Genomic DNA, 8124 nt, shown 5'->3' with positions numbered 1-8124 from the left:
TTTCTTTTTGTGCCCATTCCCTTTGATGACAAAAATGTGGTAGAACATGGATGAATGATAGATGTATGCATGGTTTCAAGGGTCACCTTGGAATAAACGGTAGCCAAGGAGTTATCACACCACAAGGTACTCTTGACTAGGCCTTAAACCATGGGTCAAAGGATACTAGCATGACACATCCTAGGGTGTTTTACAAGAATTCTAACAAGCAAAGTCTTAAGAATAAAAAGCATCTACTAGGGCCTATATATACTTGTCAAGCTTCCCAAATAGACGGTTTCGCAAAATTTTTCTAACATGCAACTACATGCCATGATGCAACTAACATATACACATCCTAATGCAAATGATTCTACCAACTAATATGCCATATAAACTAAATGCAATCCTAAATTCACATTGTTTTTACCGCATCAATCAAAATAAAGCCACATAGTCATTAACATAAAGAGGAAAAAGGAGATTGGCAAGATCATACCATGCGGTCTTCAATATCCTCATGTCTCGGATGTGGCGTAGTCAATCAAAGTGAACAAGGATAAACAAACACAATATATACAAGACAATATATACAAAGGAAATGAACTTGTTTTTGGTTTTTCAATTTTTTCAATTTTTATGATTTTTGAAATTTTTCAATTTTTATGGGTTTTTGAATAAAAGTTAAGTGTTAGAATTCCCATCCCCACACTAATATGGGCATTGTCCTCAATGGCCAAAATGATGGAAATTATGCAAAGATGATGCATGATTTCTATACTAAATGCAATTCTACACTAAGCTATACTACATGATGCATGGTTTTTGTTATGACGGAGAGGATAATTTAGATTACCTCCCGTTGTGTATGCATTAACTTCCCCAAACCAAATAAGACACTATTGCTAATGTCAAGGATGGGTATAGTTCATGCACACACTATGCTATGCATGAAACTAGATTGTTATTTTGGATTTTACAAATGGGAACAATAAAGAACACCTCAATGGTACCGAGGTGTGAGTCCTTTGATGTTGCTAGGACTAAACCAACAATGATCAAAATGAAATAAAATACAAAGAGATATAGACAAACCATGGGAGTGTAGGAGTCTCCAAGGCTAGTCTTCCATCATGCTATCATCATCATCACTTCCCTCATGAGAAGTGGTCACATTGCCACTTTCCTTGGCACTTTCTTCATCACTTTCTTCATTATCTTGCTCATCATCATCTTCACCATCTCTTTCTCCATCTCCACTTGCTTCTTCCTCAATATTATCATCAATTTCTTCACCATTTCCAACAACCTCATTGTCTTCCACCACGTCCCTAGATGCACCCGGAAACAAGGCTTGTTTATCCGCCCAACTAGGCAAAGGACAAGATGGATCAAGGAGTCCTTGCCTAGCTAAATGTAAGAGGGGAGGATATTGAGCCAAATAAGCATTCTTCCGATCTTCATAAGCTTGCTTGTGCATGGCTTGCATAAGAAGAGTGACATAGTCTTTCCCAATTTCAACTCCTTGCGGTTTGAACTCTTCATACACAAAGGGGTAAGGCGGTATAACAATGGAAGAGGAGGGAGTTTCATGATCACCCTTTTGTTGTTGAATGATGTACTCGGCTTCTTCGGATAGGGGAAGTAGATAGTTGGTCCGGTGGACACTTAGACAACAAATCTTTGCGGGTAAAGTGAATGATCGAGCCTCACTAGTAAGCCATCCACACTTGGTGTCAAGGGGGTTTTGAGCAACCCACTTGAACTTGTTAATCATTATAGGCATATCAATAAGATGGCCACCTTCCTTTGCCTTGTACTTGCTATCCTTATTGAAATTAGGATCAAAGTGCTTGGCTAGGACCGTGACTAGGCCGCCATTAACAATAACGGTTGTACCCTTCTTCCCACTATCAACATGGAGCCATCTATCAACCAATAGCCTCAAAGAATTGAAAGGCTTGGTATGGATTCTTCCGATATTCAAAGCCGATTCAAGGAGAATAAAATCAAGTCTTGTGAAATGATTGGTGTCTTTCCTAGCAATTATGGTATTTCCCACAACTTTGTGCCATACTCTTATGCCCGGATGATGGACCAAAAGAGCACGACAAGCATGAAAATCATCAAATTTCTTCCCGGAGATTGCCTCCCAAAGAGGCTCGGGGTCATACTTTCCATAATGCTTAAAATATCTCGATTCATCGCTAAGACCCAAAATTTCACCCAATTCCTTAAAGGTAATGCGTCTACTAATGTTAGCTAGACGAAACTCAAGATTTTCCCTATTCTCAACTTTGGTGACTTTTAAAGAACTTAAGAATTCCAAGACAAGGGAAGGGTATGTCAATTCCTTTGTTTCAAACAATTTCTTCAAACCCATGGCATTGAAAAAGGCTTTTGTTTGTTCAAGAACACCCAATTTCTCCAAAGCATCTTTACATATGAATTTGGTGGATTGAATTGATTTCATAGCAAACTTGGCAAATGTCTTTCTATGGGTATCGGAAATAAAAGTTACCTCCGGATAATGCAAGAGTTGATCGATTACCGGAGTAGAAGGTGATGCTCCCATAGAAGTTTGTTGTTGTTGTTGTTGCACTTCCAAATTTGGTGTTGATACCACCATTGCCAAAGCTTTCTTTGTTTGGAGAGCTTTTTGCCTTTGAGAGAGAGCCTTTGCCTTTGGTGCCTTTGTTGCACCCTTTGTCCTTGCCATTTGATGAACTAACCAAGAAAAGAATCAAAAATCTTCAATTTGTAGAATGCCCAAATCGATTTGAAGGTGAAAGGCTTTGCCTTTATGAAAACAAAAATCGACTCAAAGGTTGAAGATTTTGTTCTTGGTTTTGATTTTTATTGAAGATGGAGTGATTGATTTGTTGTTTGAAGGATGGTTTGATTTGATTTTGGTGGATTTTGTTGAGGGTTTTTGTTTTTGTGATGGAGAGGATGAGGGTTTTGATGTTTAGGGTAGTGTTTATTTATGAATGATTGAAGGAATGAAGGTGGGAGGGTATTTAAAAGAGTCGAAATTTTCGAAAACGCAGGGGCAATCCGTGCGGATTAGGCACAATCCGTGCGGATTAGGCACAATCCGTGCGGATTCTGCAGCTTCAAAATTTTCAGAAGCTCGCCTAAAGACGGGCGGATTCTGGGGAATCCGCTCGGATTCTTCTGTGTAGGGACAGGCGGATTTGCTGCAGGACGGACGGATTTCAGTCCGAGAAATTTCTTTGTTTTCTTCAACAAAAGACGGGCGTCTTGTTCACAAGACGGACGGATTCTGTGAGACGGGCGTCTTCCCAGAAATCCGCTCGGATTCTTCAACAGTCAAGAAATTTTCAATTTCTGCTCAGCTCAGGACGGGCGTCTTTTGGTCAGGACGCTCGGATTGTTGAAGACGGGCGGATTTTCAGGAATACGCTCGGATTCTGGTCCTTTGTACCCGGATTCACTTCATTCGTGCACAATGCATTTCCCTTTACCATTCTTCCATTCTTCTTCATTTCTTGTGTTCTTCATTGTGGGGGCACTACTAAGGCATGAATAGCCTAGGCAATTCCCATCCCCACACTAAGGTAAAGCACTACACATCAATTGAAATCGTTAGTCCCTCCCTCACTTCTCTCTTACATGACAATTATTTTGATCAAAGTAAATAAAAATCCAAAAATGACAAAAAAAATGCAATACAAGAATTGAAATGTAAGTTAGGGAGTTAGAAATATTTACAAGTGGTGGTTTAGGGAGGACTCCACCAAACTCTCATTCTTGATGAGATGTCAAGGGGGCATGTTCAAGGTGTTGTTGATGTTGCTCAACACCTTGAAGAAGTAATCAAAAGCTTGTTCATTGTTATGGTAGAGGTCCTCAATAGACCGTGGCCCTTGTTGTTGATCATGATCGATGGCATGCCCAATGTAGGGATTAAAGATCCCTTCAAATTCGTCGTCCCAAAGACCACAAACTTCATTGAGTTGATCATTGAAAATCTCTTGCTTAGATGGAGACAACTCTCCCAATTTCTTTTCTTGGCCAATGAGGCTATCTTCTTCTTCCTTGGTTGATTTTGATGAGCTTTGCAAGCTCTCCTTGTTACAATTCACTTGCTCTTTGAATGGAGCATCTTCAATTTTCTTCCTCCATTGGAGTTCCGATTTCTTCCTTTCATCTTTTCGGCTATAATGATCAATCATGAAACATGGCTCATGCAAACGAGGAGCTCTCATGGTCTTGTCAAGATTAAAAGTTATGCTTTCATCTCCCACTTCTAGAGTGAGCTCTCCATGTTTCACATCAATCACCGCACCCGCGGTGTGTAGGAAAGGTCTTCCTAAGATGATTGGAATGTTGGAATCTTCCTCCATATCAACAATGACAAAGTCCACCGGGATGAAAAACTTCCCAATTTGCACGGGGACATCTTCCCATATCCCTAATGGTGTCTTCGTCGATCTATCGGCCATTTGAAGTGTGATATTGGTGCATTTAAGCTCTCCCATTCCCAACCTTTTACTCACCGAGTACGGCATGACACTCACACTAGCCCCTAGATCACATAAGGCTTTGTTGATCGTCGTGTCGCCAATGGTACACGGTATTGAGAAGCTTCCCGGATCCTTTAACTTTGGAGGTGAACTCCCTTGAAGTATTGCACTACTCACCTTAGTGAAGGCGATAGTCTCAAGTTTCCGGATCAACTTCTTCTTTGTGAGGATATCTTTCATGTACTTTGCATAGGCCGGTACGTGATTGATTAATTCCGTGAAAGGAATTGAGACTTCTAAGTTCTTCACAATCTCCATGAACTTTCCAAGTTGATCATCAAATTTGGGCTTGGCTTGACGACTTGGAAAAGGAAGTCTAATCACAATGGGCTCCTTTTCTTTGGCTTTGTCTTCATTTTTCTTTGAACTTTCTTCTTTTGATGATTCCCCTTCTTTGGGGCTTTGCACAATTTCTTCCTTTTCACTAGCTTTCACAACTTCATCCTCAACTTGCTCCTTCGGTGCTTCATATCTTGTACCACTTCTCAAGTGAATGGCACTAACCGTTTCATGTCTAGGGGGATTAATTTGAGGTGGTAATTGCCCCTTTTGTCTTTGTGAGCTTGAAGATGCTAGTTGAGTAAATTGTGTTTCCAACATCTTGGTACGAGCTAGAATGTTGTTGATGGTGGTGTCTTTTGCTTGGCTATCTTTTTGCATTTGAGTGAAAAATTCTTGTTGATTCTTTTGCATTTGGAGGACCGCTTTTTGGACATCAAAACCTTGGTCATTTTGGTGATTGTATGGATTTTGATTTTGGTAACCTTGGTTTTGATTGTAAAAGGGTCTTTGATTTTGGTTCCTCATGGGTGGTGGAGTGTATGTTGTTTGAGGGTTTTGAACATTTTGGCTTTTGTATGAGAGATTTGGATGGAACTTGGTGTTTTCATTGTAAAAATTTGAATAAGGGGTACCACTTTTGTAAGCTTGGAAAGCATTAACTTGTTCGGTTGTTCCCCTACACTCACTTGGGTCATGTCCCAAAGTTCCACAATTCTCACATATCCCACTTGGGATTGATGAGGATGCCGTCATGGCATTGACATGATGCTTTGATTTTTTTGAGTTTTCCTCAAGTCTAGCCATAGCTTGTTCAAACTTCAAGTTGATTGTGTCAATGTGAGCACTAAGTTGAGCACCCAATTGAGTAACGGAGTCCACTTCATGCTTTCCTCCTCTAGTAGCCTTGCGAGGTCTACTATATTGTGAATTATGGACCGCCATTTCCTCAATCTTGTTCCATGTTTGATTGTCATCAACTTCGGTGAACATTCCATTTGATCCCATATTGAGAATGTTCCTAGAATCTTCATATAAACCATTCCAAAATTGTTGCACTAAAAACCATTCGCTAAGTCCATGGTGAGGAGATGAGCGACAAATACCTTTGAACCGCTCCCAAGCTTCATACAAAGATTCTTCATCCCTTTGCTTAAAACCCGTAATTTGAGCTCTTAGCATGTTAGTCTTTTCCGGTGGGTAGAATTTTTTGTAGAAAGCTAGAGCTAACTTCTTCCAAGAATCTATTCCAAGGGTGGCCTTATCAAGGCCCTTCAACCATTGCTTTGCGGTGCCGATTAACGAAAAAGGAAATAAGACCCATCTTATTTGGTCTTGAGTCACGCCCGTTTGAGAGATAGCATCACAATAATCGCAAAAGGTTTCCATATGAGAATGAGGGTCCTCACTAGGCATTCCCCCGAATTGGCTCCTCTCAACTAGTTGGATGAAGGCGGACTTGGCAATAAAATTACCGGTGAGATGTTGCGGTGTAGGAGTACCATTTGGTAGATTCTCCTCGGTGGGTATAGAGTGTGACGAGAATTTAGGCATTGTAGGTGGATTTTGTGGGATATTGTGTAATGGGTTTTCTTCTCCTTCTATTGCGAAAGGATTGACAAACTCACTAGTGGGTTGAACAACTTCACCAACACCTCTCAAATTCCTCTTAACAAGTGTCCTATTATTCGTCAAGGTTCTTTCGATTTCACGGTCAAAAGGTAACAAATCACCTTGTGACCTTCTAGACATGCAAAATATCAAACAACTCGAAAACAATTAGAACAAGCCTTGAGGAGTTTTACTTCCCCAAGGTGAAAAAGATACAACTAATAACAATAAAAGAAATCTTGAATCAATTAAACACCGTCCCCCTACAAATCGGCGCCATTTTTTTTGATCGAGACCATTTCGTGTTCACAATTAAGCATATGTGGTCGTTGGTCAATGGTCGATACAAAACACAATTTATACTCCACAAACAACTCTACAATTAGTAAAGAGGCAAGTAAAGGTCGGATCCCAAGGGACGGGTATTGAAATGAGAATTCTATTGTAACTAGTAGTGTCTAGGGGTGTCACAAATTGAGTTGGTGTAGAAGGTCACTAAACTAAAATAGCAATGAAAATAAACTAGCAAGATGAATAGAATAAGGGGTGTAAACAATTGATTAAAGGCACTAGAGTGTTATGGGTTCATAGGGAAATCATGGGATATGATCATACAAACATGTTCTCAAATTATAAGCAAGCAATTATTGTTGTGATGGATTGAGTTGGGTTATATCTTACAATCCTAGGAAAGTTTGGGTCCCGGAGCCGAATCGATTAGATTGTACAACACCTACAAGTCGACTTAATCTTTCCTACTCAACACATGCATGGTCTAACAAGACTCGAGTTGGGTTATGTCTTACAAGTCAAGTTGAAAAGATAGAAGATGATAGTAAATGCAAGGATTCATAGGCTTAGCATTTCATCAAATATAACATGTGCATGTATTAAGATCAAAACAAGCAAGCAAATAAGATATGAAAGCATATTGATTTAAGCATGAATCATTCCCCATGTTGGTTTCCCCTAATCACCCATTAAACCCTAGCTAAGAGACTACTCACTCATTATCATGTTGATCATGCTAGAAAGGTTGTCAATCATACTAACATAATGAAACATGATGAATAAATGAAAGTAATTAACAATAATTAAAAAGGGATTAAGAGATTATACCTACTAATGATTCCAATATTAAAGCAAGAATAATAGAAGTACTTGAATCCTAGATTGAGAGGTTGTCAATCTCCCAATAATAACCCAAATAATCTTCAATTACCCAAAATAAAGGAAGAACAAGAGAGAGATTAAAGAACTAAAACTTGGATTAAAACTTGATTAATACTTGATTACAATATTGAAGAGAGATTTGATTGATATTAACTACACTAATTATTGATAAGAAGAACATGCTCCTCTAATTAGCTTAATGGGGTATTTATAGTGCAAATTAGGAGGATGCATTAGGGTTAACTAAGGGCTAAACTAGTAATTACACTTTTTAAGTTGAGCAAGGAGGACCCGGTATTTTCTGAGAGAAGGGCTTCTCTTTTCGTAGCTTGAAGAATGAAATCATGGTTGCATCAAATCCGTGCGGATTAGAGTCGGACTACGGCCGGAATTGGTGGGCAATCCGAGCGGATTCAGGAGAGGGACGCTCGGATTGTTGTAGGGGAATCCGAGCGGATTCCAAGGAGGGACGCTCGGATTGTTGAGGGGGAATCCGAGCGGATACCAAGGAGGGACGCTCGGATTGTTGAGG

At 39.7% G+C, this 8124-nt stretch overlaps 1 non-coding gene across 1 annotated transcript; it reads left to right on the top strand.

Moving 5' to 3' along the window:
* Nucleotides 1-5883: 5883 nt before the first annotated feature.
* On the top strand, nucleotides 5884-5990 carry LOC141634833 (small nucleolar RNA R71). The gene has a single exon (XR_012539552.1). It is a non-coding gene; the product is annotated as a small nucleolar RNA R71 (small nucleolar RNA).
* The last annotated feature ends 2134 nt before the right edge of the window (nucleotides 5991-8124 follow it).

The sequence above is a fragment of the Silene latifolia genome, chromosome Y (assembly GCF_048544455.1).
Source record: "Silene latifolia isolate original U9 population chromosome Y, ASM4854445v1, whole genome shotgun sequence".
NCBI lineage: Eukaryota > Viridiplantae > Streptophyta > Magnoliopsida > Caryophyllales > Caryophyllaceae > Silene > Silene latifolia.
Note: the sequence above shows the minus strand (reverse complement) of the source record. Positions and strands in the feature narration are given on the sequence as shown.